The following is a 26,666-nucleotide window of genomic DNA, read 5'->3' on the forward strand; positions in this document are numbered from 1 at the left end:
CCTAAATATTCAGATCTCAGATCAGATATCACCTAATTAGAAAATCCTAGCTTGGCTGGGCACGGTGGCTCAAGTCTATAATCCCAGCACTTTGGGAGGCAGAGGCGGGTGGATCACCTGAGGTCAGGGGTTCTAGACCAGACTAGCCAACATGGTATAACCCTGTCTCTAGTAAAAATACAAAAGTTAGCCAGCTGTGGTGGCAGGCACTTGCGATTCCAGCTACTCAGGAGGCTGAGGCAGGAGAATCACTTGAACCAGGGAGGCAGAAGTTGCAGTGAGCCAAGATCGCACCACTGCACTCCAGCCTGGGCGACAGAGCAAGACTCTGTCTCAAAAAAAGAAAGAAAAGAAAAGATCCTTGCTCAAGACCCAAGCTAAAGTCAATATAAGGAGTGAGCCAGGGATCCACATTGGTCAGATTTTGCTGTGACAATGCTGCATAAAAGACAACTTCCAGAAACCTGGTGCTTACAACAGTAAACATTCACTTCTTGCCTGGGGTCTATGGGTCAAGCTGGGGCTCTGCAGGGCTTTCTGGGGCTGACTGGGCTCGGCTCCAGGCTGTGGGGTGAGTAGGTGGCTGTCTCATATATCTTCTTATTCAGAGTCCAGGCTGAAGGAGCCTTCGCTGTCTGGGACTTGTAGTTCTCATGGCTAAGGACGGTTGCTCAAAGGGATGAATGGAAACACTTCATGCCTTGGACCTGGCCCCTGTCACTTCTACACATATTCTCATAGCCAAAGCAAGTCACATGGCCAAGTGCAATATCAACAGGGTGAGGAAGTATATTCCTCCCATGCTGGTGGGGGCTGGGGAAAGTAAATATTTACTGAACAGTAATCCAATCTACCAAATAACCCAATTTCTTTTTTCCTTCTAGATGGCTATGTTTATTGAGTCATTCCTCCACACACTTAGGAAATACCATCTTTTACAAATGAATGAATGGTAAATGTGCCTTTCAAGGCAGGAAGATCTTCCCCATGCTTCAAATGAGAAATCTGAGGCTCAGAGAAAGGAGTGACCCACCCAAGGTCATAGAAACCACCTGTGGCAAGCCCAGCCTGTCAGGTTCCTCAGTTAGTTCACTCCTCTACATATAGTAAATAAGGCAGGAAAGTGCAATTTTCTGGGCGGTGAGGACACATCACCCATTCTGCCCTCCCACTGAGGCTTGGTTGACAGGCCCATAATCAGGGGGCAAGTATACCAAAGGGTTTCCTTGCTGATTCAGTCTTGGAGCTCACTCTGAAGCCAAATGGGACCTTGATTTGTCATTTCCGGGTCTCCGAGTCACAAATGTTAAGTATGTATTGAGAGAGTGAGTCACTGGCACTGTGGACATTTTAATTGCTGATCAAGTGTTCCGTGAATTCTGGGTCCCGCCCCAATCATGCCTGCCCCTAAGGTACAGACAGTCATCTCTACTTCTTCAGGAACCTGCAGTGTCTAACACAGAATGGGGTACACAGTGACACTGAAAAATGAGGCATAGCCATAAAGGCCAGGTGTGGTGGCTCACTCCTGTCATCCCAGCACTTTGGGAGGTTGAGGCAGGTGGATCACTTGAGTTCCATACCAGCCTGGGCAACATGGCAAAACTCTGCCTCTACAAAAAAAAAAAAGTATATATATATACACACACACACACACACACACACACACACACACACACACACACACACACAAAGCCAGGGGTAATGGTGTGTACTTGTGGTCCCAGCTATTCGGGAGACTGAAGTAGGAGGATTGCTTGAGCCAGAGACAGAGGTCGCAGTGAGCCAAGATCACATGCCACTGCGCTCCAGCCTGGGTGACAGAATGAGACCCTGTCTCAAAAAAAAAAAAAGGGATATAGGGCTTAGGAAAATTCTGGAAGGACAAGCCTCAGATAAACAGTGGGCAACCCTTTTGAAGCAGTTTACTTAGAATATTAACTCTCTGCTTTATGTCTTTATGTAGCATTTGAACAGTCCACAATCAGTATAGATTGCTTCTATAGGTGTGAGGATAGATATGCTTCTGATTGCATTGGTTACATTCAGAGAGGAAAAAACCAATTTGGAACTGGTCTAAGTTCATGCTAGCGTGCAAAAAGCAATTACTTGCTGGTTGGTTGGGAAACTCCTGAAAATCATCTTCCTCCAGAATCCTTCTCCCACACATTGTGAGAAGCCTGCTTTCAGAAACAGAGTCAATTCCCAACCACTCCTTCAGTCATAAGCCCGGGAGCACCTACAACACACCAAGTGCTGAGTGAGCCACCAGGGTGACAGGTGACAGGCAGGGAAAAAGGTGGTAGCCAGAGTCAGTGGGGCCTGCATTCAAACCATAGCTGACATGGATGGCACTGGACCATGGGCCAGACACTGTGCTAAATGCCCCACATGGATTATCATGTTTAATCCACATGACAAGTTGATGAGGCAGGCACTATTATTATCCTGTTGGACAGCTGTGGAAACTGAAGTGCACAGAGGCAAAGGAACTTGCCTAAGGTCACATAACTAGCAGATGGTGGAACTGACATTTGATTCCAGAGCCTGTGACCCCCACTGTGACCCAAAATTGCTGCCCATTAGGAACTTGTCCAGATTCCACAGGCAGTAAGTGGCAGAGTCAAAATTCAAACTCAGAAAGGTTCGGCGGCCTCCAAAGAATATTGTCTTAACTGATAAGACGTCCTCCCTTCCAACCCCCTCCATTTCTGGATCCAACACCAACACGCTGGATGACCTTGGGAAGCCTCCCTGAGCCTCAGTTTTCATGGCTGCAAAATGGAAAAAACACAGCTTACCTTAAGTAGCTGCAGAGGGGCTTTTATGCGAAGACAGTTCCTACTATGGAACATGGTAGGCGCTCAGTTGAGATATGTCTGTGTTCTTTCTGCTTTCCAGGAGTTTGGGGCAGTTGGACAAGTGGACACTGGAGCAAGTCTATGTGATAAGCTCTATGGCCGAGGGTGCACTAGTGCTGAGCCAGAGGCTGCACATGGGATGAAAAGCCAAGGGCTGCTGTGTACCCAGAAAACTCAACTGAAGGAACACTGGAATAAACAACCCTCAGAAGGAGGGAAGTTTCGTTCGTCATCTTTCCTGTTTTCCTAGTCTGGCCCAGTTCCAAAACCTCTTCTTAATCTTGTCAGGATTTTGGCCCAGTGCCCCAGGAAGGAGCCGCCAGGAGGCTCATAGTGAGCCAAGTCTTCAAGAAAGTGATGTCTTCTGTGAGTCAAGACAAGACAAGAGGCTTTCTGGGAGAGAGAAGGAGATAGCAACAGGGAAGGCTCAGTTGGAAGACCCCCTCCTTGAATAAGCAAAGAAACTGAGGCTTAGAACAGAGCAAGGTTTACTGATTGTGCTGGTGGCAGGGTTGGGGCAAGTAGATTATCCTCCTTCCTCCCAGGCCAGAGTCCTCCCCACTGCAATGTATTGACTGCTTACCCCCTTCCTATTCTAGGACTACCCAGGCAGGGGGAGCTGCCTTCACTCACCCTTTCCCAGTAATGCTTCCAGAAACATCTCCCCATTATACACTGGGGACTTTGTAAGCACAGATGTGGGTCCCATGGGTATCAGAAGGAAGCAGTAAATGCAAAGACCTTGGTGGGTTTGGCCATGAGGGAAATGAGGATGATAGACCCTCTGAAAGAACCAGTGCTTCCCAAGCACCTACTGTGTGTCTGGGCAATGCCAGGCACATCCAACATGTTGTTATGGGCTCCCTGGGCTGTCACTTTGCCAGGCAGAAACCATTAGTGCCTTTGCCAGAGTTTTGCTCAGGCTCACTGCTCCCACTTGGCCTGGCAGGCTGTGCTCAGCTCGTGCTAATGGAATCCCATGCCTGCCAAAGGGCAAGTGGAGTGGTGAGGGGTGTGTGAGCAAGCAAGCATGGGGTCCAGCAACTGTGCACAGCCAGGAACACTTGCTGTGGTGATGAGGGCAGCTCCAGGTTCCAGCATGGGTGCTGGCTCCCTGTGAGGCTGCAGCTGGACCAGGCATCCTGCAAGCAGCTTCCACTGCTGGCACTGGGGAATGCAATGGGTTCCTGGAGGCTTGGAGACGTCAGGAACCACAGAGCCCCAAAGAGGGTGTCACAGTCATGGCTTAGGGAGCTCCCAGGTCTGGGTTCCCCAAAGGGCCTCAGCTCTTCTCCTCTTCTTGTTACCCACAATGTGGTGAGGAAGGAGTGTGTTTCAGCCCTGTTTGTGTTACAGCTCTTTCAGCCCCACCATTCAGCAGGTCCTGAGTTCTTGTCCTGTGTTCAGGAAGAATGAGGTATGCAGACAAGTGGAGGGTGAGCAAGCTGAATAGGAGCTTTATTGAGCAATAGAATAGCTCAGAGGAGACTCACAATGGATAGCTCCTCTCCACAGCCAGGGTGTTTTGACTAAAGTTCAGTTCTCAGCAGCGAGGAGCTACAAGACCATGGAGTGAGTAGCTTCTCTCTGCAGCTGGTTGTCCTGATGTCTGCTCAGCTCCCAAAAGAGAGGAGACCCTGGAGGAGGTAGCTCCTTTCTGCAGCTGGTCGTCCCAACATCTCTCTGAGTCTGGCTGAGTCCAGGGTTCTTATGGGCTTCAGAGGGGAGGAAGTGTGTGCTGATTGGACCATGGCTGGCCATGGGCAGGCCCAGAAAAGGCACCATAAGTTCCTACTCCAGTCTGCAGGACTGGCAGCCTGGACCCCAGGCTTCAGGCCTCCCCAGGCTTGAAGGTGGGGCTTCACCAGGGACACACCCCTTTTTGCCCAGAGCCTGTCTGCCTCCTGCTACTGTTCATAGCACCCAGGCTGTTCAGGCAGAGGGGAGCATGCAGGCCAGTGCCAAGCTGCCCTGAACCCTTCCTTGGCCCCCCTCCCATGTTCGTCAGCACCCAAAGTCTGAAGGGGGCCAAGATGGCAGGGGGCTGGTATGTCAGTGCTGCCCCAAGCATGCACACACCCAACTGGGTTCCAACAGTGCCCTGGATCAGCCTCAACTTTGCTCTGAGATCAAGGCTAGCACTAGGAGCAGGGAGAGATCAGGCAACAGAAGCAGGTATTTCTGAGCCTGCAGGGGCAGGGCGGCCTTCCTGGGCCCCCAAGAGTGCAGAGTTGCTGGTCTGAAGCCCCAGCTTGGGCAGCTGCAGCTGTGCCCAGGGAACATGAAACTCCCACCCTGTCAACTCAGAAGAGGGCAGGGCTTCCACCTGTTCCCAGCTCCTGCTGGCTCTGTGGAGCGCCTCCCCAACTGCAGCCTGCATCATGGCAGTGGCCGCTCTGGACAGGTCATTGCTGCCATCAATGTTACCTAATCTAATCATCACACTAAATCTGGGAAGTCGATTACATCCCCATTTTGCAGATAAGGAACCTAAGGCTCATAGGGGAGACATTTCCTACCCAACTGTATCTCCAGCCCATAACTGTCTTCCAACCCCTAAACCTGGCTATCTACTTTGTCTCAGGCATCCCCACTTGTATACTCCACATGCTTCTCAAAGTCACCTTGAACTCATCCTCTTCCCCTCCCATAGATTTTTGGTCTCCCATCATAGCCTTACTACCCAGAACCCCAGATATTAACCTTGACTCCACCCTCTCCCCTATTTCCATCTCCAAATAGCCTGCAATCAGTGGTCCCCACTCCAAGTCTATTTCCTAGACATTAGTTTTCTTCAATTCAAAGGCTTGTAGCATAGTCCAGACTTTTATCATCTTCCTCCGAGATGACTTCAGCTTCTGTAAAGGCTCCTCTGTCTCCAGTTTATCCCTCCATCCATCTATACCTCACTCAAATGTCAGGGGCAATCTTTCTAAAATGCAAATCTGTCTAGTCTCAACTGGCTAAAAACTCTTTCATGGCTTCACAGTGCCCTCAGGATAAACTCTTTGCAGAGGCTTTCCTGGCCCTAAAAGTCTTGGCCCTTGCTGCCCTCTGTGGTGTCAGGCTGGGTCACTGTCCACCCTCTGCCCCTGAAGCCTTGGTGTCCTGGAAAACATACAGTTCCTCTCTCACTTCAAGGCTTTGACCCATGCTGTTTTCTCTGCCTTCCCCCAGCTAACTCCTTCTCATCTTTCAGGTCTCAGCTTAGTCACCACTTCCTGACCACCCCCCTCCTAGGCTTCCTGAGCTGCCCTTCCAGTGAATCCCGCAGTTCCCTTATACTTCCTACACTGAGCTACCCACCCCCTCCCTCTCCCATTCCCCTGTACAGCCCAACACTGCCTTCCCCAGCAGCACAGAACACTGAGGCAGCACTCTCCAGTGAAAATACAATGCATGCCACATGGGTAATTATAAATTTGGGGGTTGGGTGCAGTGGCTCATGCCTGTAATCCCAGCACTGTGGGAGGCCAAGATGGGTGGATCACTTGAGCCAGGAGTTCAAGACCACCCTGGGCAACATGGTGAAATCCTGTCTCTACAAAAATACGAATGTTAGCCAGGCATGGTGGCATGCATTTGTAGTCCCAAATTTGAGGCTGAGGTGGGAAGATTGCTTGAGCCTGAGAGGTTGAGACTGCCGTGAGCCTTGATCATGCCAGTGCACTCCAGCCTGGATGACAGAGTGAGACCCTGTGTCTTAAAAAAAAAAAAAAAATCAATTTTCTAGTAGCCTCTGTCTCCCAGGTTCAAGTGATTCTCCCACCTCAGCTTCCAAGTAGCTGGGACCACAGGTGCACACTACCACGCCTGGCTAATTTTTTGTATTTTTGGTAAAGATGGCATTTCAACATGTTGCCCAGGCTGGTCTGAAACTCCTGAGCTCAGGCGATCCACCTGCTTCAGCCTCCCAAAATGCTGAGATTGCAGGTGTGAGCCATTGTGCCTGGCCTTAAGTAGCCACATTTTAAAAAGTAAAAGTAAATAGATAAAATTAATTTTAATAACAAATTTTAACCGAGTATTTCAACATATGTCAGAATAAAAAGTATTCATATTTCATTTATTTTTGTACTAAGGATCTGAAGTCCAGTGTATATTTTACACTCACAACACATCTGAGTTTGAACTAGCCACATTTCAAGTGCTCAGTAGTCCCGGGTGCTAGCGGCTATCAGATTAGGCAGTGCAGTTTTAGAAGATGCTTACAGCTAACTTAACTGGCCTATGTCCTGTACTGGGGGACATTCATTCTGATAAATATTCAGAGTCACTCTTTGGAAAAAAGGACTGTAAGTCAGATCAGTCTTGAAAACACTGACAGAGTGAAACAGGGTTTTTAATGCTTCAGGACCTCAAGAGTCTTCTCTGCTAGTGTGAGATGTGACACAGACCAGAGAGCATGTAACATCTCCCCAACTTACTTGAGCTCAGAACTCTGTTTTCATAAAGATTCCTGGGGAATGAGATGTGATACAGACCAGAAGACCATATAGCAGTTCCCCAACTAATCTGAGCTCAGGGTTCTGTTTTCTAAGGCCTTTCTGAGGATTAGTTTCCAATGGAATGTTTTTTTGGCAAATGTTGATGTAGCCACATCCGTGACTCAGCAGATCTCAGGATCCCCATGGAAGAATGTGGGGTTCAAAAAGTCCGTCTCAAGTGCCTCAGCACCTGAGACCCAATTACGGAATTGACTAAACTAATTATGGGAGGCCACATAGGGCAGGACTAGAATTAATGAGCAAAAATTGCAGCACATTTCAACTCAAACAAGAAGGGTTTTGGGATTGTGTGTGTGCACACATGTATGTGGTAAAACGTTTAAATCTAAGTTGCCAGATCTGTCTAAAAAATGCAATATGTGGCCTTGTGAGATAATTTCTCTGTCACCAGTAATCAAGGAGTGATCAAGGCTGGAGTTCTCTGTGGGCTAGGGGGCTCCTACCTGGAGTCTCTAATTTTCCTTTTCCAGACTTAGAAAAAGAAAGGAAAAAAGCAACAAGAGCAGAGAACTTGAGCATCAGAGGAACCGATCAGACAGGCTCTGGGTCATTTACTAAGAGCACACTTTGGGATTCTGGAGGCTTCAGTGGAGGACTGGTTGACAGCTAAATCCCCTTTGAGGCTACAGGGTCTTGGTTCAGTTCAGATGTTTGTTGTTGTTCTTGTTGTTGTTTGAGAGAGTCTCATTTTGTTGCTCAGGCTGGCGTGCAGTGGCCACTATCTCAGCTCATTGCAACCTCTGCCTCCCAGGTTCAGCGATCCTCCTGCCTCAGCTACTCGAGTAGCTGAGATTACAGGCATGCGCCAACTCACCTGGCTAACTTTTTTTTTTTTGAGACGGAGTCTTGCTCTGTCACCAGGCTGGAGTGCAGTGGCACAATCTCGGCTCACTGCAACCTCCGCCTCCTGGGTTCAAGTGATTCTTCCTCCTCAGCCTCCCGAGTAGCTGGGACCACAGGCGTGTGCCACCACACCAGGCTAATTTTTGTATTTTTAGTAGAGATGGGGTTTCACCATGTTGGCCAGGATGGTCTCAATCTTTTGACCTCGTGATCTGCCCACCTCAGCCTCCCAAAGTGCCGGGATTACAGGTGTGAACCACTGCGCCCGGCCGTGGCTAACTTTTTTGTATTTTGTAGAGATGGGGTCTCACCATGTTGGCCAGGCTGGTCTCAAACTCCCATATCCGCCTGCTTTGGCCTCCCAAAGTGTTGGATTATAGGCATGAGCAACTGCACCCAGCCTATGTTACACTTTGATAAAAAGTTTCAACAATTTCTTTTGTGACGATGTACTACTTTATCACACAAAGGGAAAAAAAGTGTGACTATGATGAACCCGACTAAAATTATCAGGCTGGTTTGAGATTTGAGTCAGGGAGGAAGAAGTTAACTATCAGCTAGGTGTTCTTCTCATGTAGGATCTAAGCAGCATTTTTTTCTGGCTCTGTGGGCAGCTAAAGGTTAGCCATGCTATCAAGAGGCCTCTAACCATCCACAGACAGACAGCAGATGGAATCAGACCAATCATCTCAGAACCTCAAGGTGCCCACCAGTAAGATGCCTGGAAGTACCTGGAAGCTGAGGCCTTTAAAGGTTGGGCTCAGTGTCTCTTTGCCAAGCATGGGGCCTGGCACAATGTAGGTGTTCAAATAGATGAACACCCCTTCCTTCCTCATACTTGGATTTCAGGTGTGGCAGTTGCAGAAATGCCATGGCCTGCTGTAAGAAGGGTCTGGAGTGCCTCATTTAAAGCTCATGAGGATCACAGAGCTGGCACAGCTGGGCTGAGAACAGAAGGGGAAATGAAACCTCTTGCATGGCTCACATATGCTCAAGCAACTACAAAGAAGCCACCTGTGGTCAGTTGAAGAGTGGATGGGGGAGAAAGGGAGCTTCAGGGAAGTGGGGGTGAGGAAGAGGGGTTTTAGGTGGTAGAAATGGGGGAGGTCAAAGAAAACAGCAGTTAATAATAATAGGCAGTATACCGTAGGGTGAGGGTAGGGGTGGGGAAGGTAGGTTTTTGGGTGGTGGAGATGGGAAAGGTTAAAAAAAATAGGCAACACACCATCTATCATGCAGAGGAAGAAACCCTGGACTTAGATTTATGTGATGTTGGCAAAACATGTAACCCAGCAGCCCTCTCATCTGCAAAAATGGGACAACAATAGTTCCTTCCTCTTGGGGTTATTGAGAGGTTGAAATCAGCTGATGCATGAAAAATGTACAAATCTTGCTGTTACTGTTAATAACAGTAGTATTGATAATATGGTAGGAAGAAGCTTCTGCTTCTGAAAGGAGACCAGCTGGACTGACTTGGGAACCAAAAACAACCAGAAATCTAGAGGGGAGGGGAGAAGGAGAGAAGAGACCACACAGAGGAAGGGTTCTTGATCTAGGTGCACCTGAACTTCTATGCAAAATGCTGCGTTTAAGTGCATAGGTATTAATATTTATTAGAGGAAGAGATAGCATAGCCCACATCAGCTTCTCAAAAGAGTCCATCACACACACACACACACACACACTTTTAAAAATTACTGATCTAGAGGAACGAAGAGCCAAGAAAAAGAAGCAGATGAGATGAGAGGCCCACAGTCATCCATGGTTGGAATGAGCCATCTCCACAGACCTAAGACTTGGGATCAGGGGTGGTGGAGAGTATAAAGAGAAGAGGCAAAAGAGAGAGTTTGTTGCCGGATGCAGTGGCTCATGCCTGTAATCCCACCACTTTGGGAGGCCGAGGTGGGTGGATCATGAGGTCAAGATCATGGTGAAACCCCGTCTCTACTAAAAAATACAAAACTTAGCTGGGTGTGGTGGCATGTGCCTGTAGTTCCAGCTACTCGGGAGGCTGAGGCAGGAGAATTGCTTGAACCTGGGAGGTGGAGGTTACAGTGAGCCGAGATCGCGCCACTGCACTCCAGCCTGGCGAAACAGCGAGACTCTGTCTCAAAAAAAAAAAGAGAGTTTGTTGGAATGAAGACTTTAAAGAACCAAGCCAGCTCACAGTGGGAATGGAATGGGGGTTAGCTCAGCTATCACATGGCCCAGAGCAGGCTCACAGAGGCTGTTGGCTGAAGGCTGGGTGAGTGGATGGGTGGGCAGGGAGCCTGACCCAGCAGCTGAGGATTGGGGACACTAGGGAGGCAGACTGCAGATCAGGAGGGAAGAAATAAGAGAGATCTTGACTCTAGGGGACTGGGAGGGATTGAGTGGAGAAAGTATTTCTGTTTGCCTGGTGTGATGAGAAAGAACTGTCAGCCAGTGTATATACTTCTCCCCATCTAAAATACTTCTGACTCTGTGGGTGAGGATTTGCAAGAAGGCACTCTGCCAGGGGGAGGGACTTAACTGTTGGCTCTGTGGCTGTCTCAGGAACACTCTAGGACAGAGGGGGGTGGGGTGGGCAGAGACTTCTTTTTGAAAGTTGTGAGTTTGGGCTGGGTGCAGTGGCTCATGCCTGTAATCCTAGCACTTTGGGAGGCCGAGGTGGGTGGATCGTGAGGTCAAGAGATCAAGACCATCCTGGCTAACATGGTGAATCCCCATCTCTACTAAAAATACAAAAATTAGCTGGGCATGGTGGCACATGCCTGTAGTCCCAGCTACTGGGGAAGCTAAGGCAGGAGAATCACTTGAACCTGGGAGGCGGAGGTTGCAGTGAGCCGAGATCTCGCCACCCCACTCCAGTCTAGGTGACAGAGCGAGACTTCATCTCCAAAAAAAAAAAAAAAGTTGTAAGTTTGTACCCTGATTTGCCCATTTCATTCATGTATTCATGCAACAAATACTTCTTGAGCACCTACCGTGTGCCCACCTTTCTGTCAGGTGTTGGAGATAAAACAATAAATAAGAGCTAGGATAGTCCCTGAACTTAAAAACCTTACATCTATTTGAGGAAATGGACAATGACAGTGCAGTATGATAGATGCTGAGACTAGGGCCATGCACAGGTTTCTATAGGAATGGAAGAAAAGGGCACTCATCGTTCCCCAAGCCCATCTTTTTTATAATTTATTTTTAATTTATTATTATTATTATTTGAGACAGAGTTTCACTCTTTAGCCTAGACTGGAGTAGAGTGGCACTATCTGGGTTCACTGCAACCTCCACCTCCCGGGTTTAAGCTATTCTCCTGCCTCAGCCTCTGGAGTAGCTGGGATTACAGATGCACGCCACCGTGCCCAGCTAATTTTTGTATTTTTAGTAGAGACAGGGTTTTGCCATGTTGGTCTGCGCTGGTCTCAAACTCTTTACCTCAGGTGATCCACCCACCTCGGCCTCCTAATCCTAGCACTCCTAGGATTACAGGCATGAGCCATGACACCCGGCCCCAAGCCTCAGTCTTCTTTTCTGCAAAATGGGAATCATGGCCGGGACTGCTGGCTCAGGCCTGTAATCCCAGCACTTTGGGAGGCTGAGGCAGATGGATCACCTGAGGTCAGGAGTTCCAGAACAGCCTAGCCAACATGATGAAACCCCGTCTCTACTAAAAATACAAGAAAATTAGCCAGGCATGGTGGCTCATGCCTGTAATCTCAGCTACGTGGGAGGCTGAAGTAGGAGAATCACTTGAACCCGGGAGGCGGAGGTTGCAGTGAGCTGAGATTGCACCATTATGCTTCAGCCTGAGTAAAAAGAGCAAAACTCCATTTCAAAAAAAAAAAAAAAATTGGGAATCATGTTATTTGCTATAAGGAATTTTCTGCCACATTCCAGGCCCCTGCTTGATACATATTAGGAGCTTTTTGCAGCCCGTAATTAATTCATTTATTCAACAAATGTTAACTGAGTACCTTATGTGTGGGAGGCACTTCTGTGGATGGTAGAAATGTGGCACTAAATAAACTGAGAAAGCTGGGCCTGGTGGCTCATGCCTATAATCCTAGCAGTTTGGGAGACAGAAGCAGAAGGATAACTTAAGCTCAGGAGTTCGAGACCAGCCTGGGCAACATAGCAAGATACTGTCTCTACATAATATTAAAAAATTAGCTGAGCATGGTGGTATACACCTGTAGCCCCTGCTGTTCAGCAGACTGAAGTGGGAAGATTGTTTGAGCCTGGGAGGTAAAGGCTGCAGTGAGTCGTGGTCGTGCTGCTGTACTCTAGCCTTGGTGATAGAGCAAGACCCTGTCTCAAAAATAATAAATATATAAATAAATAAATAAACTGATAAGAATTGCTGCCTTCATCAAGATTACGTCCTACAGGGGGAAAGCAATAAGTAGAATATTCCGTAGGCCAAATAGTGACAAGTGCATTGGAGACAAATAAAGCAGGGATGCAAAGAGGGAAGAACTGAGGGGAGAGGGTTGTAATTTTAAATAGAGTTGTCAGGGCCTGTCTTAGCGAGAGATTTTGTTTTTTTTTTTTTTTTTTTTTTTTTTATTTATTTTATTTCCTTTTAGCGAGAGATTTTAACAAGGATCTGAAAGAGGAGAGGCACTAGGCCATGGAGATATCTGGGGGAAGGACGTTCAAGGTAGAAAGATCCACAGATGCATTTGCCATAGCTTTGGAGGAAAAAAAAGAAAAAACAATAAAAAGAAAGAAAGAAAGATCCACAGATGCAAAGGGCTAATGCTGGAGAACAGGTGGTGTGTGATAGGCTTGTACAAAGCCCAGGGTGGCTGGAAAGAGGTGACCACAGTGGACAGCACCAGCATATGAGGTCAAGGGAGGCCTTGGAGGGGAGCAGGTGTGGCAGGATTTGGGGCCATTGTAAGTCTTTGACTTTACCCTGAATGAGATGAAAGCCATTGGAGAGTTTTGCATAGAAAAGTGACAGGATCTTAATTTTTTTTTTTTTTTTTTTTTTTTAGATGGAGTCTTACTCTATTGCCCAGGCTGGAGTGCAATGGTGCAATCTTGGCTCACTGCAGCCTCCACCTCCTGAGTTCAAGAAATTCTCCTGCCTCAACCCTACTAAGTAGCTGGGATCACAGGCATGTGCCACCATGCCTGGCTAATTTTGTATTTTTAGTAGAGACGGGGTTTCACCATGTTGGTCAGCCTGGTCTCAAATTCCTGACGTCAGGTGATTCACCTACCTCAGGCTCCCAAAGTGCTGGGATTACAAGTGTGAGCCACTGCACCTGGCCTTCTTTTTCTTTCTTTCTTTTTTTTTTTTTTTTGAGATGGAGTCTTATTCTGTGGCCCAGGCTAGAGTGCAGTGGCACAATCTTGGCTCACTGCAGCCTCGGCCTCCTGGGTTCAAGCAATTCACCCTGCCTCAGCCTCCCAAGTAGCTGGGACTACAGGCCCCTGACACCACACCCGGCTAATATTTGTATGTATTTAGTAAAGATGGGTTTTCGCCATGTTGGCCAGGCTGGTCTCAAACTATGGACCTCAGGTGATCTGCCCACCTAGGCCTCCCAAAGTGCTGGGATTACAGGTGTGAGCGACCGCACCTGGCCTTTTTCTTTCTTTTCTTTTCTTCTTTTTTTCTTTTTTAACAGACAAGGTCTCCTCTGTGGAGCAGGCTGGAATGCAGTGGTATGATCATAGCTCACTGCAGCCTCAAACTACTGGGCTTGGGATCCTTCTGCCTCAGCCTCCTGAATAGCTAGGACTAGAGGCATGTGCTGCCATGCCCAGCTAAATTTTAAAAAATGTTTGTTGAGATAGTGTCTCACTATTGCCCAGGCTTGAACTCCTGGCTTCAAGTCATCCTCCCACCTTGGCCTCTGAATGCGCTGAGATTACAGGCATGAGCCACTAAGCCTGGCCAGGATCTCAAGTCTTAAAAAGGACCACTGTTTTAAAGGATTACCTGTTCTGACTATATACCATAGGATGGCAAACGTAGAGCAGGGGATACCAGTTAGGAGACTCCTGCATTAAACCAGGTGGAGATAATGGAGATTTGGGCTACAGTGAAAGCAAAGGGCATGGTGAGAAATGGTCAACATAGGGATATTTGAAGGTAACATCAACAGGATTTGTTGACAAATTGGATAAGGGAGAATAGGCAGGCAAAAAAGAGTCAAAGAAGCCAGAGGTAGTGGCTCATGCCTGTAATCCCAGCACTTTGGGAGGCTGAGGCAGGTGGATCACCTGAGGTCAGGAGTTCAAGACCAGACTGACCAATACGGTGAAACCCGATCTTTACTAAAAATACAAAAATTAGCCAGGCATGGTCGTGTGCAACTATAGTCCCAGCTACTGAGGAGGCTGAGACAGGAGAATTGCTTGAACCCAGGAGGCGGAGGTTGCAGGGAGCCAAGATGGTGCCACTGAACCTCAACCTGGATGACAGAGCGAGATTTCATCTCAAAAAAAAAAAGAGTTAAAGATGACCTGAGCAAGATCAAAGGAGAAACAGGCTTGCAAGAAAAGATAGAGGGTTGATTTGGGGCACATTAAGTTTAAGAAGCCTGTTGGAAGTCCAAATAGGAATATTGGGTAGGCAGCTGGATACATTAGTCTGAGACCTGGGAACAAGCCTCTTATTATAAATATGAACTTACAACTTCTTAGTATATAGTTGGTATTTAAAGCTTGAGGAGTGAATAAGATAGTGAACGAAGAGGACAAAGAAAAGAGGTCTGAGGATTGAGCCCAGGAGCTCTCCAACATCCAGCAATGGTGGCCTCACTTGCTTTTAATTTGGGGGTTTCTAGGCTAGATTTGAACATTCTTTAAGGACTTGTGCAAATATTTTCCCTAAGTTCTGTCACCCCCTTTGAACCCAAATACTATGAAGGGAAAAGTTCACAGAAGAAAAAAAAAATTAGTTTTAAATAGATTGTTTAAATTGTTAGGTTATTTTTTCCAAAAATAGAAGGAAAGCTAAGTTCTGGGTCAGTGGGAGAATTTAGAGAGTTTTTATCATTACCTTTCTCCCATCAAACTCTTAAGGCTGGGCTCCTAAGGAAGAGTCTTTTTGGCTTCCAAGCCCTGACTCTCTCACGAGGTCCCAAAATTCTGTACTATAATTGTCTATTTTCTCTACCTCCAGGTGGAAGCCATGTTGAGTTCATCACAGAACTACTAGCCAGGCCTGGCTTCAAACAGGCATCAGGGAAAGTCAGTGGAACTTGACAGCATTTCAGAATCTGATGAGGAACTTCCATCTTCCTGGGCTCTGAGTGTCTCTCTCTAGTTTCACCACTAGAGCTGGTGTCTGTTCTGTCAGGCCCCTTTCCGGGCACCCACAGCTGATCCTGGAAAGGTAGAGACAGACCCTGTAGGCCTGGACTCTGCCTTTGGGAGGAGAATATCCTCAGGGGCCTGCATGAGCCATCCTGAAAAACTAGTTCTGTGAGTCAATCCTCAAGTGAGTTCCTGGGGGAAAGGCCCAGAATCTTGGAGGTGGGGTTGGAAGCAGCTTGTCACCTCTTAGAAGCAAAGAGGGATGTCTCCTCCGAAGGAACCTTACTCTTTATCTGACAGAGTTTCCGGCATGTCAGTACATTGTCAAGGGTGCTGGGATGAGCCGAAAGGCCCTGAACTGGACCCTCCTATTAGACATGAGTGTGTCATGTCTATCCTAAACAAAGAAACAAAACCCTCTCTTAACGTCAGGCTACTCTAGTTGTAGCATTATGTTCTTCCTACTGTTTGTAGCTAAATCTCTTGAATGACTTGTTTAAACTTGCTATCTCCACTTCCTCATCTTCTATTTCCTTCGTAACTCAGGCCCATTCCTAAAATAAGGCTGTCCTTCCAGGCCCTCCCAAATGATGTCATCTAGTCTAATTAACTTCAGGTACCACCTTGATACTAACAACCTGCAGTCCGTCTCCTGAGCTCCAAACCCATGTATTCAGCTGCCTACTAGACATCTTGACTCAGCTAGCCGACAGACACTTCACACTCAACATGTACAGAGTGAACTCATCATCTTTCCTTAAAATAGATCCCAAGTGTTCCCTGTCTTTGTGAATGTACTGCCATTCTCATCCTTGATTCCCCGCCTCTCCCTTTTCCTGTTATATATAATCAATCACTAATACATCAATCCTATGTCATGAATATCCCCCAAACACATATACTTCTCTCCATCCTCACAGTTTTTTTGCTGATCAGGACCATCATCATCATTTTTGCCTTGATGATGACAATAACCACTTAACTGTGTTTTAACAAGCTTTGTGTGGTATTTTGTTTTGTTTTAGAGACACAGTCTCACTCTATCACTCAGGCTAGAGTGCAGTGGCATGATTACAGCTCACTGTAGCCTCAAATTCCTGGGCTCAAGTAATCCCCCCACTTCAGTCTCCTGTGTAGCTGGGACTACCACCATGCCTGACTAATTTGAAAAACATTTTTTGAGGGGAGAGATGAGGTCTCGTTATTTTGCCCATGCTGGTCTTGAACTCCTGGGCTCAAGCAATCCTTCCACTTTGGTCTCCCAAAGCACTGAGATTACAGGTGTGAGCCACCATGCTTAGCCAAGCCTCGTCTTGAATACTTTAAATCCATTTTCTATACCGTAGGTAATATTTTCTAGTTAGTTTCTTTTTCTTTCTTTTTATTTTTTCTCTTGCCCAGGCTGGAATGCAGTGGCGCCATCTTGGCTCACTGCAACCTCCACCTCCTGGGTTCAAGTGGTTCTTCTTCTGAGCAGCTGAGATTATAGGCGTGTGCCAACACGCCTGGTTAATTTTTTGTGTTTTTAGTAGAGACGGGGTTTCACCGTGTTAGCCAGGATGGTCTCTGTCTCCTGATCTCGTGATCCACCCGCCTCAGCCTCCCAAAGTGCTGGGATTACAGGCATGAGCCACTGCTCGGCCTCTTTTTTTTTTTTTTTTTTTTTTTTTGAGACAGAGTCTTGCAGAGTGCAATGGTGCAATCTCAGCACTGCAACTTCTGCCTCCCAGGTTTAAGCGATTCCTGTGCCTCAGCCTCCCCAGTAGCTGGGATTATAAGTGTGTGCCACCACGCCCAGCTAATTAATGTGTGTGTGTGTGTGTGTGTGTGTGTATTTTTTTTTAGTAGAGACGGGATTTCACCACATTGCCCAGGCCGGTCTCCAACTCCTGAGCTCAGGCAATCTGCCTGCCTTGGCCTCCCAAACTGCTAGGATTCCAGACATGAGCCACCACGCCCAGGCTGTAGGTAATATTTTAAAAGATGCATATTGATTATGTTTCTCCATTGCTCATAGAAACTCACAGTGACTCCCCAGTGCTCCAAAGATAAACTGGAAATTCCTTAGAGACCCTGCACGAATTGGGCCTTGCTTATCCCTTCAGCCTCATCTCTCACTACTCCTCTTCACCCTCTATGCCTTAGCCATACTGAATTACCAGCAGTTCCCCCATGTAAACCCTGCTCTTTCCAGTTCCCAAATTTTTGCCCATCTATGTTCTTGGCCTCTAGTGCTTGTCTCCTTCACTTGCCTTCTTTATTCTCCCCAGCCTTTACCTGGCTGACTTCTGTTTCCATTTTGAGACCTAAGTTGAAATGCCATTTCCACTGGAAATCTGTGCCTGACTCTTTAATTCTGGATGGCAGTTCTTCTAAAGGGCTCCTACTGCAAACACACTGTACTTTATCCTTGAGGCACTCATCACAGTAAGTGACAATTACTTGTTACCTCCTCTGTCTCACCCACCAGACCTGAGCTCCTTGAGAGCAGAGGCCTTGTCTTTTAAGTTCACAGCTGAATTCCTAATACTGCATAGTACCTGGCTCATAGTTGTGTGTGTGTGTGTGTGTGTGTGTGTGTGTGTGTGTGTGTGTGTTTGATGCAGGGATGCCAAAGAAGGGGCAGGATGCAATGAGAACCGGGGGAAGGAGGGAAAATTACAAAAGAAGATCTTGGGCAGATTCCATAGAGATAGTACTACCAATGGGATATGGAGGACAGGATCAAGGGTTAACTCAAGAGGCTTCAAGCTTTTGAGCCTGAGTGACTGGGAAGAATAGAGCTATTCGCTGAGCAGGGACCATAGAAGAAAAGGGCAGTTTCAGAAGAAAAACTGAACCTAGGACCAAAGGACTGTGGGGGCATCAAGTGGACACGTGCAATAGGCATATGGGTAAATATTTCTGTGGCTCTAAGAAGAAGTCAAGGCTAGAGACATTCATTTAAGAGGCTACCTGGCTGGGCGTGGTGGCTCACGCCTATAATCCCAGCACTTTGGGAAGCTGTGGTGGGCGGATCACTTGAGGTCAGGAGTTCGAGACCACCTGGCCAACATAAAATCCTGTCTCTATACAAATAAAAAAATTAGCCAGGCATGGTGGTGGGTGCCTGTAATCCCAGCTACTCGGGAGGCTGAGGCAGAATTGCTTGAACCCAGGAGGTGAGGTTGCCGTGAGCTGAGATATCGCCACGGCACTCTAGCCTGGGCAACAGAGTAAGACCATCTAAAAAAAAAAAAAAGCTACCTACAGAAGCCAAATATAGATCCAAAAAGGCTATCAACAGGAGGGTATATAGAGAGAAGAGAAGGTTAATGATATAGAATTGAGGATCCCTTAAATTGTGCTGAAAGAAGAGAGGGAGACAGAAATGGTATTTGGAGAGGTAGGAAAAAAGCCAGTTGAATTAATGGTCATTGGATCCAGAGGCAAAGGACCCCAAAGAATGTGCTTATCCACATCGTTGAGTGCTGCAGGAAGGGGGAGGAGAATAGGCTACTTTATTTGGAAACTGGGAAGTCCCTGATTAGAATGGAAGCCAGACCAACAGTGTTTAAGGAAGGAAAAATGAAGCAGAAAAGGCAGCACGTGTAGACCATCTTTTCCAAATCTTTCAAACATAGGTGAGGGCAATAGTGACCTAAGGACAATTTGGGAAGCAGGATAGGGGTTCTAAGATTGGGCTCTATACACACACTGCTTGAGTTCAAATCATAGCCCCACTGCTCAATAGCTGTGTGACTTTGGGCAAGTTAACTTAACTTTCCTAAGCCTCAGTTTCCTTGTCTGTAAAATGGTGGAACAAGTAGTCCCTGTTTCCTATGGTTATTGCAATGATTAAATGAGAATATATTTGAAGCCCTCAGCACAGGGCAGAGCACATGGTAAGCGGTCAATTAATGTGAGACATGAATTTTAACAGGATCAAGGAGGAAAACTGGGAGAGGGAGAAGTTGCCAGCCAGGAGGGAGAGAAGATGCTCGAGTAAACTAGGCTCTGGGGAGGTGGAGTGGACAGGATTGAGGACTTGGAGGGCTTGTGGGGAGGGGGAATAGGGAAGATTTTTTCAAAACCCAACTTTGGCTAATGGATCACCTGCTGGTTACTGAGTGAGGCAGCTACTTCTCTTCCATTTTCTTGGGGAATCATGCTGAGGCATCTGGGAGCTTCTCTCACTCCTATAATCTTCCAATGTTTCCTGGAGCCTGGTCTCTGCCTCTATGCCTCCCACTACCTGCTGGTTCTCCAGGTGGAGGCAGCTGGACTCAGGCAGTCGCAGGACGTCCCAGCAGCACACACTGAGAGAGGGGGATTCAGACAGAGCTGCTTCATTACTTCTCTTTGGGCTATACCCTAGACACAGGCCAAATCCTGCTGTCCCCATCACAGTTTGCATCTTCAAATATTCCAAATGACCTTCCATGGTGAAGGTTGCTTCTGAAACACATGGTCTCCCTGGAGCTCCTAGCTAATCTGCTTGTTTCCAGTGGCAGTTCCACCAAACTGTTCCCACTCTGCTGCCTGTGATTGTTCTCGTACCCGTTCAAAACCTGTCATAGTTCACCTGCAGTAGTTCCACTGGCACTGGGAGGGCCTCTCCCACCTTCCCAACCTACATTGGGTATATCTTCACATTTACCCTCTGCTCCATCCTCACCAAATATGGCTCTGCATATGTTGCTTCTCTTCTTGCAGTATCTTTTATTCTCTTCCACGGGCTAGCACCCCCTCATCTTTTAAGAATAAGAGTCCAACTGGAAACCTTTCCTAATATTGCCCCCACCACCACTGGTGAGTTGGACGTGCTCCTTTACCCAAGAGTTCCCATAGCAACTGGTGGCTAGCCCCCGCTTCCCTATTATTCCTTGTACCTTAGTGTTACAGTTGGGGAATACATCTGTCTCATTATCAGACCAGGCACTCCTCCAAAATGAGGATTAGATCTGATAAACAGCTATATCTCTAGGGCTTAGTATAGGACCTACCAACCTCAAATAAGTAAATAGTACCTATTTGCCTTCATTCCTCAGGGAATACTGGTTGAATGCATAAATCTCATCATCACAGAAAGGATGTCTTCGGCAGGAAGACAATGGACATACATGAAAGTGGACTACTTTTCTTGCCCCAAGCCACATGGCCAGGATCCTACATCCTTGTTGCTTGACTGCCTCTCATTTTATAATTCAAGAGTTGCCAGCTGTCTTATTGATTCTGACCTTTTTATTCCACACATCTCAACTGTTGCTGAGCTGTTTCATTCTAGGAGGCAAAGGGCTTTTCCGGTTGTTCCTGAGATTGCCAGCCTGAATCTCCTTTCTGGAGCGCCCACCAGGTTCTTTTCCAAGGGTATTGGAATCCTGAAAGGGCAGCAGATCCTTAGGCACAGGTGAGGAGAGATGCTAGAAGACATCACTGTCAAAGAATTAGCAAAGTCGAGAATGTGCCAGCATCCAAGGGTCAAAATGTCAAGAGGGGCATCCTGTTCCATAGCACAACAGTCCTAGAGGGGGTGCCAAAAGGATAACAGAGGCCTTGTGAGTGTCCAGGAATCAAGTGGAGATTAGGACCAACACATCAGAGTGCAATTAAGCAAAAGGGGAAATCTATTTAAAGGTGCCAGAACAACAGGAACCACGCAACCAGGCTTCAGGAGAAAGTAGTAACTAGGGTCCTAAACTTCATTCATCAGGGCTCGCTCGCTCTCTCTCTCTCTCTCTCCAAGGTGTCACTCTGTCACCCAGGCTGAAGTGCAGTGGCTGCCTTGGCCTCTCAGATGATCCTCTCACCTCAGCCTCCCTAGTAGCTGAGACTACAGGCACACGCCACCATGCCAGGCTAATTTTCGTTTGTAGAGACAAGATTTTGCCATGTTGTGCAGGCTGGCCTCAAACTCCTAGGCTCAAATGATCCAGCCACATCAGGCTCCCAAAGTGTTAGGATTACAGGTGTGAGCCACCCACCCAGCGACAGGGACTTCTATCTCTTATCTTTTCTCTTCCCCCACCCACTTCCTCCTGTATCCTCCTCCACCTCCAGCTTTTTCTGGACCTTCTGACAGCAAGTACCCTCAGGAGCAGCTCCCTAATCTACATACTACAGATCTATCCACAAGAAGATAGATGGAACCACTCTCCTCTTCTGAATTCTAGAGCCTTAAGAAAGTTAACCTGAGTGGCTCAGCTTGGATCAAGTGCCATCCTGGTCCGAATAACTATAGCAGCACATCTGTGTATTTGTATATCTTGTTCCTCCATAATCTTGCTGTCTGGGTAAAGTATGCAGATGGATGGGTCCCTGAAAAGCAGGAGCTGTTTAGACAACCCTATAGGTGCTCAGTTCTGCGAGACATGAGTTGGGCCAGGTTGATAACTAGCCTAAGAGAGTCAGAATCAAATGAATAAGAACTAGATCTTGGGTGACCACCTGGATCAAGAGTCTCGAGGTTCAGTCATTTCAAAAAGCTCAAGTCTCATTGCTTCTTGGCTGTCTGGCTAAGATCATGTGTAGTATCTGTTCTTACCAGTTTAATATCTGATACATTCCCTATCTGAGGATAATATAATAATAAATAGATTTTTGGAGCAAGGAGATGGAATAGGAGCCTGCTCTGTTCACTCCACACATTGACCTGGATTGCAGTACCACCAGGAATGGTGCACCCTCCCTACCACTCCCCAAAAGCCCAAGTCTCAAGAGGTAGTCTGGAAAAAAGTATTTTTGTGTTTGCCTCATTTTATTTTATTTTGCTTTTTTGGGATGGAGTCTCACTTTGTCGCCCAGGCTGGAGTGCAGTGGTGCCATCTCGGCTCACTGCAACCTCTGCCTTTGGGGTTCAAGTGATTCTCCTGCCTCAGCCTCCCAAGTAGCTGGGATTACAGGTGCATGCCACCATGCCCAGCTAATTTTTGTATTTTTAGTAGAGACAGAGTTTCACCATGTTGGCCAGACTGGTCTCAAACTCCTGACCTCAGGTGATCTACCTGCCTCAGCCTCCCAAAGTGCTAGCTCTACATGCATAAGTCACCATGCCCAGCAGGGTTTACCTACATTTTGGAGATGCTGCACACCATGTCCCTCTTTTCAAGCATCACATAAGTATTTTCATATGGAAGACCCTGAGAAGGCCCCTGGGAAAAAACCTGTTTAACTGTAAATATATCCTGGCTAACATGGTGAAACCGTGTCTCTACCCTAAAATACAAAAAAATTAGTCAGGTGTGGTGGCACACACCTGTAGCCCCAGCTACTCAGGAGGCTGAGACAGGAGAATCGCTTGAACCCGGAAAGCGGAGGTTGCAGTGAGCTGAGATCACACCACTGCACTCCAGCCTAGGCGACAGAGCAAGACTCTGTCTCAAAATATAAATAAATAAATAAATAAATAAAATAACCGTAAATATGATAATGTATGTATTTGTATGTGGAGCTCTTCTTTTAGTAGATCATCTATAAATCGTCCACTGTTCCCAGTGCATACTTTGGAGACAGACTTACACTATCATCAGTTTTCACCTGCTAGTTATTTTTATAGGGGCTGGGATGGTCCATGAGTGAAAGTCTTGATTTAAAGCCGTGTTTCCCAAATCTCATTTATTTGCCTGTGACCTTCCTGGAGTTTGTCTTATATGTCCTCTCTGTGCACTATTCCTATATGTTTTTTATGTAAATCAGTTACTTTTTTTTTTAAAAAAAAGCCTCATCCCAGTTATATCCTTAAAACACTTGTTATTTTTTCTCATACACATTGAAATACTATCTATTAAAATTAAAACGCTTGTCCATGCACTACCAATAATCTCAAGTACCATATGGTGGGGTCATGAGTTTGAAGTGTTGGGAGCTGGGAGTGGCCTCTGTAAGACACAGTAAGTTAGTCAACCTCTGAGCACTGCCAGCCACACATGCTGGCACAGAAGTTCAGCCTGTGACAAGACTGCCCCGATATCTCCATGTCTGTGCACGGAGATGTCCTCAGTCTGCCACTGTGGAGTCTGTGCTGTTTTCATGCCTACCTAGTCTTCTTTGGAGGGACCTAGAAAGTAAATGCAGGCCAGGCATGGTGGATCATGCCTGTAATCCCAGCACTTTGGGAGGCAGAGCTGGGCAGATCACGAAGTCAGGAGTTCGACAGCCTGACCAACATAGTCAAACTCCGTCTCTACTAAAATTACAAAAATTAGCCGGGTGTGGTGGCACATGCCTGTAATCCCAGTTACCCCGGAGGCTGAGGCAGGAGAATCACTTGAACCCAGGAGGCGGAGGTTGCAGTGAGCTGAGATGGTGCCACTGCACTCCAGCCTGGTTGACAGAGTGAGACTCTGTCTCAAAAAAAAAAAAAAATGCAGATTCTCCCTGGGAAATGGGGGTTGGGAGTGGAGTAGTGTAGGAGGCACCATTATTCCTGAAGGCAGTCCTCAAATTATCTTGGACTTACTGCAGCAAGCAGGTAGGAGCCAGATGCCTCATCTTCTAACCTGGGATTGATCCTGAGATGGGAAGAGTATGAGGAGAGACACCAAGAGCAGGGCAAAACTGGCTCTGGCAGCTTGCTTCAGAGAAAAAGTATAGCTTTGGAGTCAGGCTGACCTGAGTATGAATCCAAGACTCAGCACTTACTAGCCGCCTGCCCTCAAACAATTATTTTTTGATAGTCTATCACATATCCACAGTGATCACCATGAAATGGATGAGGAAACTGGGACTCAGAAAAGTTAAACAACTTGCCTGAGATCACACAGGTAACAAACAGCAGAGCCTAATTCAAACCTAAGTTGATTTGACTTCCAAATGTGTGCTCCTAACCAAAGCAGGGAAACCTGCTTTGATTTGCTCATTTCTTGAGCACCTCTTCTGTAGGAGGGCCTGTTGCTGGGTGCTGAGAATCCAGTGGTAGGCAAGATGGACAAGACTCCCCCTTTCACAGACCTTGCTTTCTATAGGGGAAATAGACAGGAAACCACCAATTACTCCATTTGTAATTTAATAACAAGTGTCATAAGTGTTACAAAAGAAATAGATACTATAAGGAACTTTTTATTTTATTTTTATTTGTTTATTTATTTTTTGAGACTCACTCACTCTGTTGCCCAGGTTGGAGTGCAGTGATGCGATCTCAGCTCACTGCAACTTCTGCCTCCCAGGTTCAAGCGATTCTCCTGCCTCAGCCTCCTGAGTAGCTGGGATTACAGGTGTGCACCACCACACCCTGCTAATTTTTGTATTTTTAGTAGAGACAGGGTTTCACCATGTTTCCCAGGCTGTTGTTTAACTCCTGACCTCAAGTGATTTGCCCACCTTGACCTCCCAAAGTGGTACGATTTACAGGCATTAGCCACTGCGCCTGGCCTATAAGGCACCCTTGGTTAGCCAGTGGAAGCAGGGTCAGTAGTATGCCGGGGAGTCACTTTGAAAAAGTGATATTTAGGTTGATCTGGAAGCATTCACAAGATGTGGTAAATACATCTAATGTTTACCATTAGATGTGATAAAAAATACTGATGGTCCACTGGATGAACATTTTTCATATTTACTTCCAAATGATTTCATTGATAATATTATTTCACAGATATCACTTAGGATGAGGGTAAATAAAAAGGAGATCAATTAAAATGTTAAATAATAATATTGAACATGGTAATAGATGTGGCAATATCCACAAAGGAGTAATGGCTAGATTTGCATGTTGAAAAGATCACTTTGGCAATTATTGGAATGGAGTTTGGGAGAGGGCCAAGAATGGAAGCAGCAATCCCTGTTAGGAGTGTGTTGTATTTTTAAAATTTTTTTTGAGATAGGGTCTCACTCTGTTGCCCAGGCTGGAATGCAGTGGTACAATCATGGCTCACTGCAGCCTCGACCTCCTCGGGCTCAGGTGATCATCCCACCTCAGCCTGAGTAGCCAGGACTACAGGCACATACCACCACCCCCTACTGGTTTTTGTATTTTTTGTAGAGTCAGGATTTTGCCATGTTGCCCAGGCTGGTGTTGAACTCCTGGGTTCAAGTCATCTGCCAGCCTCGGCCTCCCAAAGTGCTAGGATTACCAGGTGCCTATTGTATTAATAGGCACCAGGAGCCTATTGTATTAATCCAAGCAAGAGAACGCAGACTTCAAAGGCTTATGGCAGAGAAGAGAAGTAGATGGAGTGAAGAGATGCAATCAGCGGGGCTAGCGGGAAATGAGGGAAAGGAAGATGTCAGGATGGGGCTTTTCTAGCGGAGTGGAGATGAAATCATCCCTGGAGAAGCTTGTGAGGCATCCAACTATAGATGCAAGGTAGGTGGCTGTTGGTCACTTGTCTTTAAGACAGTTTACTTTTGTAAAACAGGCGACTTCACGGAGCTATTGTGAGAATTCAGAGCTGAGCACAGAATAGATGCTCTATAAACGATAGTTCTACTCCCCATCTGCAGCGTCCTCCCAGCATGCCAGGGATACAGCGGTGGATAGAGGCATGTTCAGTTCCCTTTCGTCCCCTGCCATTCCCCCTCCCCTCAGCACAATCCCTGGGCTCATAGCAGGTGCTCAGTAAGTATTTGTATAATGAACCAAAGAAAAAATCAGGTCCCTGGTGACCCAGGGCTACATGTACTCGGTGGAAAACTCGGGCTAAACAGGACCCTTGGTTGGTGGAAAATTTAAAAAAATCTTGAAGTGGGTGTGAAATACACCAGAAGCTGGAGGGCCTGGATAAAAGCTAGGGAGGGGAGTCCTCCCATCAGGCAGCCTCAAGGCCGAATTAGCAAGAGACGAGGCGCTGGGGAAAGCTCTGGGGTCCCAGTTGCCAAGGTACTCGCAGCTCCGAAGAGATGCGGACGCGGAATACCAGCTCCGCCCAAGATCGCCTGGGTCCCGCCGCGGCCTTTAAAGGCCCACCACGTGGCCGCGCGTCCGGCCTAGTCTGGAGGCGGTGCCCAGGTGGCGCCTGCGCAGTGCCCAGCAGAGGGGTTGGGGTTCCGAGAAAAGGCGTTGGGAGAGGAAGGGGAGGCTGCTTGAGGTGGGAGGCCGTGGGAGGAGTCGGCTCCTTATGCAAATCACAGCGGCGCGCGCACGGTCCGGAGGCGGGGCTTGCGATGCAAAGCCAGGTCCGTCCGGCAAACCGCGAGGGGGCGGGCCGCAACCCTCGGCCTCTTTCCGCGAGCGCTGACGTCGCCGACGTGGTGTTTAAAAGCGGCCGCGCAGGCGCAGTGATCC

The 26,666-nt window shown here is 47.2% G+C and overlaps 1 non-coding gene across 1 annotated transcript; it reads left to right on the forward strand.

Annotated features, from left to right (window-relative positions):
• Positions 1-21,943: 21,943 nt before the first annotated feature.
• LOC135277169 (U2 spliceosomal RNA) lies at positions 21,944-22,136 on the forward strand. Its single transcript, XR_010344760.1, has one exon. It is a non-coding gene; the product is annotated as a U2 spliceosomal RNA (small nuclear RNA).
• Positions 22,137-26,666: the final 4,530 nt, after the last annotated feature.

Source organism: Aotus nancymaae, unplaced genomic scaffold (genome assembly GCF_030222135.1).
Source record: "Aotus nancymaae isolate 86718 unplaced genomic scaffold, 86718_ANA_hifiasm-v0.15.2.pri h1tg000029l, whole genome shotgun sequence".
Classification (NCBI taxonomy): Eukaryota; Metazoa; Chordata; class Mammalia; order Primates; family Aotidae; genus Aotus; species Aotus nancymaae.